Source organism: Sminthopsis crassicaudata, chromosome X (genome assembly GCF_048593235.1).
Source record: "Sminthopsis crassicaudata isolate SCR6 chromosome X, ASM4859323v1, whole genome shotgun sequence".
In the NCBI taxonomy this organism is placed as follows: Eukaryota; Metazoa; Chordata; class Mammalia; order Dasyuromorphia; family Dasyuridae; genus Sminthopsis; species Sminthopsis crassicaudata.
Genome location: NC_133623.1, coordinates 63354937 through 63368945, shown reverse-complemented (window position 1 = coordinate 63368945; position 14009 = coordinate 63354937). Strand labels below are relative to the sequence as shown.

Here is a 14009-nt window from a genome sequence, read left to right as displayed (position 1 = left end):
TGTCTGCTACATTCCACTGACCAACTAGGGGGACAGTAGACTTATGTGACCAATCACCACACATAGAGGGCGGGATTTTGGAGGTTCTTTGTCTGAAATGTAGAAAAGCTGTAAGCATTTTCAAGGCTCTGGACTTATCCTGCTGTGAGATTGGGCTCACAGACCAGGATGGGGTCTGCTTCTTGAGATTCTAATAAAGCAGTCTGCTTTCTATGAGTGATTTCTGAGTGGTCATTTTGGGTAAGGGTCTTCTACATCCCTCACTATTGGGGCTCTCTGAGATGGGGTCTTTGGGGGAGACGGCTGTGTGCACCCAGAACATGGACAGGCGCCCACAGAGCAGTTTTCTCCATGGTGTCTGGCTCTGGGTGAGCAGCCTCCCTCCCCTCTTAGACAATGACCCGAGGCAGGGATGCTCAGTGGAAAGTAGAATTGAAGATTGAAGAAAGAAGACAATGGACAAGTCCTGACCACCAGCACAGTCTACAAGATCTACTAGTAGCTGGAGAGGTAAGTGCGAGTCGGAGCCTGGGGTCTATGGGCCGAGGGACAGACAAGCTCTCTAAAAGAACCGGAGGACTGCTCAGATCCCAAGGAAAGGGCTTTCCAGAGCGCTCTAGGGTGACTGTTGGTGTAAGGGTGACCTACACCAGTCCTGAGAATATGGGGAGACAGCAGTCCATGGATTTGTGTCAGGACGTTCGCTAGGGAATTCAAGAAAAATAGATCTCTGTGTCTGTGTGTGTGTGTATGTTTCTCTGCTTTGCATTTTTTTAGTCTGGGTTAAAACTTAGCAAGCTCATAAGAGATAAGAATTCAGCCTCTGTGTTACAGGCTTAGAAAAATATCAGGCTGAACTGTGGGAACTGGAATTCATTCAGAGTACTAATTTTTTCAGAGTGGCTCAGGTAGAAAAAAAAAGTTTGAAAAATATTTTTTCCTCTTTCTCTCCCTCTGCCTCTGGCTTTGCAGGAAGAGGGAGAGAAGGGAGAAAATAAATTTTGGAAAGTTTTGAGAAAATAGAAGAACAGTGGTTATCACTCCTGTAAACAAGGAGCCCTGTTATCAGAACTCAGCTTGTGGGAATCTTGCCCAAAAAAAAAGAAAATTAATGTAAAATAATTGGTGCTTAACTCTTTTCTGGCTTACTAAAGAAAAGATGTTTGAATGGAATATCTAGGTAGATTTTAGGAAATTTCACAAACTAAAGTATTGCTTAATTTTAAAATAACTTTAAATTAGCATGTGTGTTAAGATTGGAAATAAGAAGTTGCAGATAGGAGAAGGGAGGAATAAAAATAGAGTAAGAGAGGTAAATAGCTGAACATGGGGGCTCTCTGGCCTGTTGGAGTTGTGGGAAAATTAGGCATACTTCTAAAAAAATCATTATTAGCAAGTTTGTTTTCATGGAATTAGAGAACAGAAAGGTAAAGAAGGCTAAACTGGGTAATTGTCTGCAACATTTGATTAAGAATTTAAGAACAATGGTTAAGAAATTTGGCAATTGGTTATTTTCATCTTGCAACTATGCTTGGGATAACATTTTTGTGATTTTCATGTAAAATGTATGGGATTGCCTGTCATCTAGGGGAGGGAGTAGAAGGAGGGAGGGGAAAATTTGGAAAAATGAATGCAAGGGATAATGTTATAAAAAAAAATTACTCATGCATATATATGTCAAAAAATTTTATAATTATAAAATTAATAAATTTTTTTGTGATTTTAAACTTTTCAACCTGTTATATCAATTTGTAAGTAAAAGGAAAAAAAAACTTGACTATTTTAAACTGGTTGGGAAGTTTTCCTTGTAAAGCAGGTTTTCAAATCTGTTAGAGAGGAGTAAGGGCAATAAAACCTTGTGTGCTTAAAGCCACCTGGGAAAAAGACATTTCTGCTAGTGGCCTTGAAGCACTCAGGCAGAAAGAAGAGGAAAAAAAAACTATTTGGTTTGCTTCTGAAACACTGGGTAATTTGTTAACATTATGGGTTATGTTTACTGGACATGTGAGCTTTATAGAGTTATTAACTATTTACTGTATTATGAATCTTAAAGTTTAAATTTTTTTTTAGAAAGGTGATTTAAAGAAAAGGGACAAGAGAGATTGATTTACAAAATTAATTAATAGTTTAAATGGAGCATCTAGTCAGAAGAGTTATTGGGTTTGGGAGTGTTTAAAATATGTCAGAGAAGGTTTGAGTAAGTAAGCATTGGGAGGAGAGAGACAGAGAAATGGGACAGGAGAATCAATGTGATTTAAGAAGGATTGATTAGTGGGAGCAAATGATTTCAAGAAGAAATCAGTGGGAAAAAGAAGGAACTGTTTCAAAAGGGTCGTCACAGAGAGATGGCTGTGAGACAGGATGTGTTTTTGGGAGGAGAGAGCAGCAGTGGAAAGCTGCAGCCATTTTTGGCTGAAGAAAGCAAACTGATTTAAAGGGTCAGGCTGCTCTTACAAGATGTTAATTGATTGAACATTTGTTTCTTTAGAGACATAATGATTTTCTTGTTTAAAGAATATGATCAGAAATGTGACATATAGTTTGAAAGGATTATTTCAAAAAAAAAGTTTGATGTTTTTAAGAACTTTTCAGATTCTTTTATGTGAAAATAGGAAGTTTTAATTAACTGTATTAACACCAATTGTTAGGGGGACTCCAAGGATAATAGTTTTTGCCTTTGTCCTTTTGAAAATATTTTTGTTATGGACAATATGTAGTTTGGGATTTTTCTGTGTATTGGATATTTTTAAGAAAGTAAAATGATTTTTCTAATATTCAATTTATGGAACATCTACTTGGGTGTATAAGAATTGTGTGAACATTCTGGGATAAATTTGTTATTGTTAAAAGTCTTACAATATATAGATGATCTTCTTGTGTCAGGGAGGAAAAAGAGTGACCTTGTCCAAGTCCCTATCAGTTTGTTAAATTATTTAGCAGCACAGGGACTGAGAGTTTCTTAAGACAAATTGCAATTTGTGAAATGTGAAGTAAAATACTTAAGTCTTTGTATAAGTGAAGGCAAAAAGAAATTAGATCCCGTAAATTACTTGCAGGAAAATAATGGAAACAGTAAAGGGAAGGGATTGGCACATAGAGCATTGGTCACTGAAATTTTGACTAATCTTAGGTTACCTAAAAACGTTGCAGTGATTCATGTGCAGGGGCACCAAAGAGAGGATTCATTTGAGACAAGGGGAAACTGCTTTGTGGATGAAGAGGTGAAACGGGCTGGAGAAGAGGAATCTGTAAGTATGGAGGAGATGATGGTGCTAATTGTGGCATTTCTGCCTCCAATGCCTCCACCTTCCCTTACCCCAGAAGAGAAGCAGGAAATCCAAAGCCTTGCTGCTCAGGAGGATAAAGAGGGGCACTGGTTCCTACCTGATGGCAGAGAGGTACTGACCACAGCAGGTATGAGACATGCACTCCAACATTTACATCTGGGCAGTCATTGAGGTGTCTGAGGCCTGTGTGACATGGTGCTGACTAGGCTGGTGGCACTGGCTTGTACACAATAGCAGGCAACTGGTCAGCGGGTGTTCTGTTTATCAGAGGATGAATAGGGCGGTCCAATGACAAGCCCAAAAAGGAGGAAGGCCCTCTGGTATCAGGCCTTTCCAAAGCATACAGGTGGACTTTACCAAGCTGCCATCAGTGGAGCGTCTCAAATACCTGTTGGTCCTAGGGAACCATCTGACCTCATGAGTGAAGGCCTTTCCCCTTTCCTGGGCAACGGCCTCAGCCGTCATAAAAGTACTCCTTGAGGTAAGGGTTGGTGGAGCAGGTAGATTCAGACCAAGGCAGCCCTTTCACAGCTAAGATCCTCCTGTCTGTGGCCCAAGCTCTACAAATATCATGGGACTTACATACCCCATGGCATCTGCCCCATCAGGTAAAGTGGAAAGGATGGATAAGGAAATTAAACAGCAACTGACTGAATTGGCTGAGACACAATCGCCCTGGACCAAGTGCCTTCCCTTTGCCTTATCAAGAATAGAACAAAACCCTGAAGGGATGTGGGATTGTCACCTTATGAATTATTGTATGGTCACCCTTATCCAAAAGGGATTCAAAATTCTTCCTTTGATCCAATATTTGAAACCAAGGATTTGTTTTTAAGAAAATGTTATGTCTTTACTGTAACATCTGAAAGCTTTATAACTAAAAGGGCTTATTGCTCAGACTCCTCCTTAGGATTCACAGTGCATAAGTTCTAGCTTGGAGACTTGGTCCTGGTTCGGACGTGGAAGGAGGACAAGCTGACCCTGAGCTGGAAAGGACCGATCCAGATCCTCTTGACATGAGATACAGCGGTGCTACACAGGAAGGAGGGTGGGCTCAGCACACCAGAATTAAAGGACAGGTAAATACTCCCAGGGTGTGGACCTTGAAGCTGAATGCAGAGAACAAGCTGAGACACACACTAAAAAGGAACTGGTGAACTGCGCATGTGAAATCTTGATAGTGGTATTGATCTGGGGTACCTGGTTGGGGCACTGCCTAAATCAAACAGGGGCAGGGCCATGGGTGGGAGAGAGTAAGTGTGAATGGACTTTTCCTCATCCACCAGAGAGGGGAGATATCACAGACTGTGGTGAGCACAGAAACAGATGGAGCAACTTCCATATTGTTTGTGATGATGGGTCAGTGCTTAATTGTGTCTACCACATTTATTAGAGGGGAATGAAGACAAACTGGGGATGATGCAGATGAGGAGATTAACAATCAATGTGTTCATTGAATTTGACCACCATGTAAATTCTTCATGAGGACATATATATACAAATATATATATGAATAACAGGGGGGACTGTATGGGGAAAGGGTGAAGAACTTACAAATCCTAAAGGAAATCAAGCCTCTAGGCCTCAGTTTTGGCTTCTCCGGAGTCACCTGATTTTAGATAAGGCCTGGACTACATCTCATTGTCCAACATGGCCAAAGAAGCCGTCTACTACATTCTTCTTGTCTGCTACTTTCCACTGACCAACGAGGGGGACAGTAGACTTATGTGACCAATCACCACACATAGAGGGCGGGATTTTGGAGGTTCTTTGTCTGAAATGTAGAAAAGCTGAAATCATTTTCAAGGCTCTGGACTTATCCTGCTCCTGTGAGCAAAATCTCACAGACCAGCATGGGGTCTGAGATTCTAATAAAAAAGCAGTCTGCTTTCTATGAGTGATCTCTGAGTAGTCAAATTGGGTATGTCTTTTTGTCCCAATCATCCCGAATTATCTTCTATTATTCTAATTACCAAAAAGTTATATAACCCTGCTCCTACTGACAGGAAGCTATTTAAAGTTCTCCACAACTCTGATGAGTATTATATTATTATTTTATATTATATTTTATATATATATATATATATATATATATATATATATATATATTATAATTTGTCCCTTCAGTCATGTGACACTGTGAACTACGTGGGGGTTTCTTGTAAAACTACTGGAGTAATTTTTCATTTCCTTCTCCACCTCATTTTGAGGCAAATGAAATAAAACTGACTTACCTAGGGTCATTCAGATAGTACTAAAGCAACATTCGTGTATCCTTTTACACTTAATGTTCAATTTCCTGTCCTTGAACCTTTGCACAGATATGAAAATATTGTTAGTCTGTGCTTCAAAATCCCTATTTCCCATCAAAATTTATCTGAAGCATGTCTGCCTCACTGGGGTGGGAGAGAAGTAAGTGCCCAAAGCAGCAATAGTAGTAGTGCTGGTGATGGTGGGAGGAGGAGGAGGAGAGGGGGGCAGGAATAAAGCCAGCTCTCAGCAGGGAGCCAAGTAGAGTTGAAGCCTTGGGCAATTCATTTCTGAAGACCCACAGGCTCCCAAAACTAGTCTCTTAGGCAGGGCAAAACATCAACTTAGCCCTAATAGGTTTTTAACAAACTTTTTTTTTCTTTCAGTTGTTCAGTTCATAGCATTCAAGTTGTTCAAGACAAGCCAAATCGGGCTTCTACAATCTCAGAAAGTAACCCTGTGAGATGAGAGCTATGAGACAGCCTCACAGACACACCCTAACCTTGGAGGCAGGAAGTCTTGGGTTCGAATCCGACATTTCCCAGCTTCATCATCTCAGGCAAATCTCTCCACCTCCCTTGGTGTCTGTCAAATCAAGGGTCGGACTAAGGGCCTCCACTGTTTCCTCTGGGGCTAAGTCTATCACTAGGAGTCCCATTTAGTCACATTGAAGACTTTAAGGTGTGCCTGGGAGAGAGGGAAATGAGGCAGGAGGTACAGATGGCACATGTCAGAAGCTTGGCAGGGACTTAAAAGAATCAGGAACAGTTTTATTCAGGATGGAGACCAGGGACAGAGATAGAGAACAGGGTCCACTGCTAAGAACACCGCCATTGGAGGGAGAGGGGCCGGATCCAAATCCCCGTTGGGCTCCTTCATACACTGACTACAGCAGTTGCCTCACTTAGTAAAGTATCAGCTTATTTATAAAATAATACAACATAAAGACTTATTCACTGAGCCCTGGATGTCTGGACAGATATTCCTTTGCAGGCCTGGTCACATTATCATGGTCACATTAGTCAAACTTGTCATATTAATTTTATAATTTCTTTCAAAATTAAGAATTGTTAATTAAAAGATCAGCTGCTTTCCTTGTATTTATTTCTCCTGCAATTTGCTCTTATGGATAGGCAACAGGTGCGTCAGGGACTGAAATCAGCTCTGTGCTGTCCCCGTTTCTGTGGGATCGAATCTGGTGGCCGGTGACCTTTTATAGGGAAAGGATAAAGTGGACATTTTTCTGGGCCGGAGATCCATCCCTTCCCCTCTATTCCCTTCTTTAGGCCCCTCCTGCTCCCTTCCCACAGGTTAAAGGACAGTTAAGTGAGTCCTGTCAGTGAAAAGCCAGGAAATCTGGGATTTAAAATGAGCCAAAGTGTAATACCAGGGTTTGGACACTAGATGGCAGGCGAAATGTGTAATATCAGTGCTGGCCACAGGAGGGAGCACTTATTATTGTTATTAAGCTTTAAATGACAATTAAGGCATGAAAATGTATTAATTTGGCGCCTATTATTTGCCAGACCCTACACTGAGTGCTGGGAACACAAAGACAAAAATGGAACAGTGCTTGTGTTCAGGTATTTAATATATAAATGCATATTATCAGGCTGTTAGCCTGTCTGTCTCTGTGTGTACATCTCTCTCTCTGTTTTTCTTTCTCCATCTCTCTCTTTTTCTTGTCTCTGTGTGTCTCTCTTTTTATTTGTCTGCCTTTCTATCTCTCTCTCTGCCTCTGTCTCTCTTTTTGTCTCTGGCTCTTTTTCTGGCTCTCTGTCTCTCTGTTTCTCTTTCTCTTGTCTTTTCTTTCTCTCTTTCTGTTTGTCTCGCTCTTTATCTCTCTGTGTCTCTGTCTATGTCTGCCTCTGTCAGTGTATCTGTTTCTCTCTGTCTCTTTATCTCTCTGTGTATGTCTTGCTGTCTCTGTTTCTGTATGTCTTTGTGTGTCTGTGTCTCTGTCTCTCTGTCAGTCCCTTTTCTCTCTCTTCTCTCTGTCTCTTTTTCTGGCTCTGTCATTTGTGTGTGTGTGTGTGTGTGTGTGTGTGTGTGTGTGTGTGTGTGTGTGTGTGTGTGTTTCTGTCTCTCAAATGCCTCTACCTTCTCTTACCCCAGAAGTTGTTTGTGTGCCTGTCTCTCTGCCTCTGCCTGCCTTTGTCTTTGTCTCTGTATCTCTCTGTCTCTGTCTGCCTCTGTCATTTTCTCTGTCTCTTTATATCTATCTATCTATCTGTCTGTCTCCTGTCTTTTTGTGTCTATCTCTGACTGTCTGTGTTGGTATCTCTGTCTCCCTGTCTCTATGACTGTCTCTGTCTCTGTGTGTATCTATCTGTCTGTCTCTCTCTCTTCTCTCTCTGTTTCTGTATCTCTGTTTCTCTCCTCTCTGTGTGTCTGTCTCCCGTGTCTTTCTGTCAGCCATTTTCTCTGTCTCTGTCTCTGTGTCTGTATCTATCTCTCTCTGTCTGTGTCTCCTTGTCTGTCCCTCTGTGTGTGTCTGTGTATGTTTGTGTCTCTGTCTCCTGTCTCTATCTTTCTCTTTCTGTCTGTCTGTCTGCCTCTATCTCTTATTGTCTCTATCTCCGCCTCTTTGTATTTCTTTCTGTCTCTGTCTCTGTTTCTGTCTCTGCCTCTCTGCCTCTATCTTTCTGTTTCTCTATGTCTCTCACTGACTCTGTCTCTGTCACTCTTTCAGTCTGTGTGTGTGTGTGTCTATTTGTTTCTCTCGGTGTCCCTGTCTCTCTGTCTCTGTTTCTCTTTCTTTGTCTCTGTCTCTGTTGCTTTTTCTTCTCTCTGCCTCTCTCTTCTCTCTGTCTCTGTCTGTCTGTCTGTCTGTCTCTCTCTCTCTCTGTATATATATATGCGTGTGTGTTTCTGTCTCTCATTCTTCTCTCTCTGTTTCTTTCTCTCTAAATTTTTCATTCTGTGTCTGCCTACCTCTGTCATTGGCTCTGTCTCTGTCTCTTTTTCTGTGTCTCTGTTTCTGTCTTTGTCTCTAACTCTCTGTCTGTCTGTCTCTCTGTCCATCTCTCTCTGTCTCTCTCTGTTCATCTCTCTGTCTGTCTCTCGGTGCCCATCTCTCTGTCTCTCACTGTCTCTGTCTGTCGCTGTCTGTCTCCCTCTGTCTCTCTCTGTCACTCTCCATCTCGTGGATTTCCTGTGAATTCATGCCAAGCTTGGGAGAATTCATCCCTTCCCTTCACTTCTTTTGGCCCCTCCTGCTACCTTCACGGGGGGGTTAAAGGAGGATTAAGTGGGTCCTGTCAGTGAAATGCCAGGAAATCTGGGATTGAAAATGAGCCAAAGTGGATTTGAAATATAAATGCATATTATCTCTAATTGTTGCACATACCAACGTGAACATTCCTGAACGTGGATATAATGCATCCACAGATGGGGTTGGAACCATGCAAATACCTCCTGAAACATCTGAGGAAGTTTTGCCCTTGGCCATATGGCTCCATGTAACCACAGGACATTTGGGACCCCAAGCTTCCTGCAGGTGGGCCCTTGTTAGGGGAATATCTATCCCTATTTCCATATTGAGACAAATTACTGATCAATGTGTGCAGTGTCAACTATATAGAGAGAAATTTATTCCCAATACCATACTAGGGGAAATAAGGAGAGGAAGTCTATCTGCACAAATTGGGCAAATTGATTGTATTGAACCATTAACTATGGGCCAGGGATGTCAATACACCTGTGTGGGGATCATTGGATTCCCTAACATGTGAAGCAATGGACAATAGATTGGTTTTGGACTATCTCTGGGTTGCTGAAGAAGGCATATGTGTGACTGATGTACATACCCTCCTACTAGGACTTCTGGAAATCTTTTACAAAACCATGTTGATTTATATTGTTTGTTATATCACTACTTGCATGTACAATTCCTGTTTGTTACACCACATCGAGCCTGCACTGACTGTGAGGAGAGTCACCACTAATAGCCTCTGCGTTATTGCTATGTGCTTGTGTAATAACTCCCATGCTGATGGGTTTGTGCATACTTGTCTCTAATAAGGCCCTTCAACCCAGAAACCTGCTAGCAAATCCCCACTTCCCTTTGGTGCTTTTTATCTCCCTTCCTGAGATGTCAGGGAGGGTGTGATTATCTCCTTTTTACTGCTTTCATCTCCCCTCCTGAGAAGTCAGGGGGGGCGTGATCACCTCCTTTTTGGGGTTCTCACCTCCCTGAAAAGTCAGGGATGGCATGACCACCTGTGGTCAAAAAAAAAAAGAAAGCAGGAGATGTAAAGGGCTAGAACTGAGCAATGCACTTGGATAATGAAGCATGTGAGACTAATTGCCAATTGGACAGTTCCCTATTAACTTGTTTGAAGGTTGACGCTCCCCAGCTGTTCTGTGGTGACTTGATTGGTGGGACAAAGAGGGGGAAGTGACGTGTGTGGGGAAGAGTAGGAGGAGGAAATTGAGGCGTTCTCTCTCGTGGAGATGGAGAGAGGAAGGTGGTGTGGAGACTACTAGATCTAATCCCCTGATGATGGCCTCAAGAGACCAAAAAATAAAGACTTTTGGTGATCCTGACTTTGGCTGATTTCTGGGAAGATAGAGTTCCAGCACACCTGCATTTGCATAGGCACATATTCTGGAGTATTAATAGCCTGCCTGCATAAGAGGTCAACCCAAAAGAACACATGTCATACCTGGGATACTCTTTATCTGTCTATTCTGTGTCTTTCTGTGCCTTTTGTGTCTCTCCCTCCATCTCGGTCTTTGTCAGTCCCTTTTCTCTCTATTCTTTCTCAGTCTCTTTCTTTTTCTGGCTCGAGCTCTCTCTCTCTCTCTCTCTCTCTCTCTCTCTCTCTCTCTCTGTGTGTGTGTGTGTGTGTGTGTGTGTGTGTGTGTGTGTGTGTGTCTGTCTCTTTATCTCTGTGTTCTTGTGCCTGGTTCTCTGTCTCATGTCTCTCTGTCTCTCTCTATCTTTGTATCTCTGTCTCTATCTCTCTACTTCCTCTGTGTGTGTGTGTGTGTTTGCATCTCTGTATATCTCTGTCTCTGTGTGTCTCTGTCTGCTGTGTGTATCTCTCTATCTTCTGTACCTCTGTATATCTATCTCTTTCTCTATCTCGTTCTCTCTGATTTCTCTCTCTGCCTTTGTCCTTATATGTCTGTCCCTCTGTCTATTTCTCTTTCTGTGCCTGACTTTCTGTTGTTGTGTGATTCTCTGTCGTGTCTCTTTATGTCTGTTTCTGTTCCTGTCTCTATCTCTGTCACTCTGTGTGTGTGTGTCTGTCTGTCTCTCTCTCTCTCTCTCTCTCTCTCTCTCTCTCTCTCTCTCTCTCTGTGTGTGTGTCCTGTCTCTCTGTCTCTGTCAGCCTCTGTCTCTGTCAGCCTCTGTCTCTTGCTCTCTGTCTCTGTGTATGTCTGTGTATGTGTCTGTTTCCTGTCTCTCAGTCTCTGTCTCTGTTTCCTTGTCTCTTCCTCCTTCATTTCTCCCCCCTCCTCTATTTGTCTCTTTCTTTCTCTCACTCCCCATGTTTCTGCCTCTCTGTCTCCTGTTTTTCTCCTTAACTGTCTCTCTCCCTGTCTCTCTCTCTGTCGGTCTCTCTTTGTTTTTCTGTCTCTGTCTCTCTCTGTTTCTCTCTCTCCTGTCACTTTTTCCTCTGTCTTTTTGTCTGTCTCTGTCTCAGTCTGTCTGCCTCTGCTTGTCTGTTTCTGCCTCTTTGTATCTCTCTGTCTCTCCCTGTGTTTCTCTATCTGTGTGTCTTTATCTCCTGCGTGTCTGTGTGTGTGTGTGTGTTTTCCCTGTCTCTCTGTCTCTATTTTTCTATCTCTGTCTCTGTGTGTGTCTCTGTTTCTTGTCTTGGTCTGTGTGTCTCTCTGTCTCTCTCTGTGTGAATGGGTCTTTTGTCTCGCACCTGTCTCTGTCTGTCTCTCTCTAAGTATCTCTGTCTCTCCATCTGTCTATCTGTGTATGTTTGCCTATATCTGCCTCTCTGTCTCCTGTCTCTCAGTCTCTGTCTCTGTCTCTCTCTCTCAAGAAAAAGAGAAAAAAATCATTGTCTGTTGGAATACAGGACCCACCTGCCAGTGGTTGCTGGAAATCCAAGCCAGAATGGATCTTCTCTTGTGAGAGGATGAAACAAGGAGATGGAAATGCAGTTGCTGTGCTCTGACCTCTGACTGAGAGGCCATTGCTTTCTCTGACCTTCATCCTTTCCCTCTGCATCCAATTTATCTCATTCCCAGTCACCAACACGTGTGTCAGCAAAGGATGCCCCGAAGCTCCTTCAGATGCTCTGATCCACAGCTGTGGAAGCTCTTGGAGAACTGGCCTGTCCCTTAACAATTGTCCAGTCTAGAGCCCAGTAAATATTTTGCTCCCAGAGACAGATTTGAAGAGAAGCAGACTTTGCCAGGAAGCCCCCAAAGGGTCGAGGAGGTTGGAGGGGACCCCACAGGGTTCCTGCAGGAGACACTTTGGAAGCTCAGTCTGGAAAGGGGAGAGAACCTCAGATCAGAGGGGAGGAGGGAGGGCACTCCAGGCTTGGGGAGGACTAAACTGTCTCCTCCTGTCAGGAAGAAGCTATTATCAGATAATTCCCAGACTACTTAGGAAGGGACTCTTTCACAACCCCCATGACCCATCCCCCAACCTGGGGACCTTCAAACACCCTTTGAGACATGACCTGGGAAATGATCTGCCAGCTCCATTTGATCTGCCTCCATTCCCTTCCCCCCCTTAAAGCTCCCTGGCTCTTCCTCTCCTCCATGATCCCCCCCTCCCTTATGAGTTCCACCCTTTACACTGGGAAACCCCCAAGCTCCATTTTCCCTCATGAAAGATCTGCTTATGATGATAATCTCTCCTCAGTTCCCTTCAGACCTCAGCCCTCTCAGTATGACTCTCCCTGCTCTTGCCTTCCCCCTCATGGCTCCATTCTATTAACTGAGGCTAACACAAGCATTTTGCATAGGTCCCATTGCAATTTTTTTTATATAAATAAAAAATAAGTTTAAATAGTTGGAGGAAACTTCAATGTTTATGGCCAGGCCTTGCCCTTATAATAAAAATGACAATATAGGATTTGTCTCAATTAGTGCAAAGAATCAGTCCCATGAAGTAGCCACATTATTTGAATGTTCACGGGATACTTCCCTAGGAAGGAAAGCAGTCACTATATTTTATGTAATTGATATAATTAGATAGCACGACTTCAAACACATGCAGCTACTTTGGGTGGGATTTGTCATTTGCACTTATAGGGACCTAAATGTATTATCACAGTTAAATGAAACGTTTAATGCTAAACTACTAAAATTACCTAAGGAATATGTAAAACTTGAGAAAATAATGATCAAATTAATTTGGAAAAACAGAAGTTAATAAATACAGGGAAATCTTTAAAAGAGTAAGGGATAAAGGGAAACAGCCATTCTAGACCTGAAACAATTATAAAACAACAGTCACCAAAACAATCTGGGAATGATTTAAAAATAGAGAGGCAGGGGGGCGGAGCCAAGATGACAGAGAAGATACAAGTGAATTTCTAAGCTCCCTTCTTCCCTCAATACCAACCAGTTAAATCAGCCTCAAAAATAACGCTGGACTGATAAAAACCACAAGGATTAGAAGCACAACTTACCAGCCGAAGAGATTCTGGAATTTCGACAGAAAAGATCAGTTTCGAGGGGAGGAAAAAAGAGACCGGCATGGACAGGGTTGGACTAGGGGCTAGCACATTGTGCCAAACGGGCTGGGGAGAACTCTGGGATCAGAGAAGCCACTGAGATAGAAGAATCTGGCATAGGCTGATAGCTCTACTTTGTTTATAAAACAGCAGATCAGAAGAGAAATCAAAGCCATTTTAAAGTAAAAAGCCAGAAAATATAATCACCCCAAACCGGAAGTGACCGAACACCTATCTCGGCACAGCTGTGCAGCCACCTTCTGCTGTCCGGGGCTTCTCCTTGGGGCAGTTAAGGACCTGAACAGTGGGGGACACAGCCCGGGGAGGGATACTAAAAAGGGAGGGCTGTGTATCACAAGTGGGGTCCATAAATTCAATACTGGGGAAGGGGTTCAGGGGGGACAAAGGGAAAAAAGCATAATCTGGGGATAATATGATGGCAGGAAATACAGAATTGGTAATTTTAACCGTAAATGTGAATGGGATGAACTCTCCTATTAAATAGAGGCGGATAGCAGACTGGATCAAAAGTCAGAACGCTACAATATGTTCTTTACAGGAAACACATTTAAAGCAGGGAGATACATACAGAGTAAAGGTAAAAGGCTGGAGCAGAATCTATTATGCTTCATGTGAAGCCAAAAAAGCAGGGGTTGCCATCTTTATCTCAAATCAAGCAAAAGCAGATATTGATCTAATTAAAAGAAATAAGGAAGGAAACTATATCCTGCTAAAAGGTAGCTGTAAAGGGCTAGAACTGAGCAAATGCACTTGGATAATGAAGCACGTGAGACTAATTGCCAATTGGACGGTTCCC

The 14009-nt window shown here is 42.6% G+C and overlaps 1 long non-coding RNA gene across 1 annotated transcript; it reads left to right on the top strand.

Moving 5' to 3' along the window:
- The first annotated feature begins 27 nt into the window (after nucleotides 1-27).
- On the top strand, nucleotides 28-4393 carry LOC141548879 (uncharacterized). The gene is made up of 4 exons (XR_012484140.1): nucleotides 28-240; nucleotides 394-510; nucleotides 3151-3248; nucleotides 4186-4393. It is a non-coding gene; the product is annotated as an uncharacterized LOC141548879 (long non-coding RNA).
- The last annotated feature ends 9616 nt before the right edge of the window (nucleotides 4394-14009 follow it).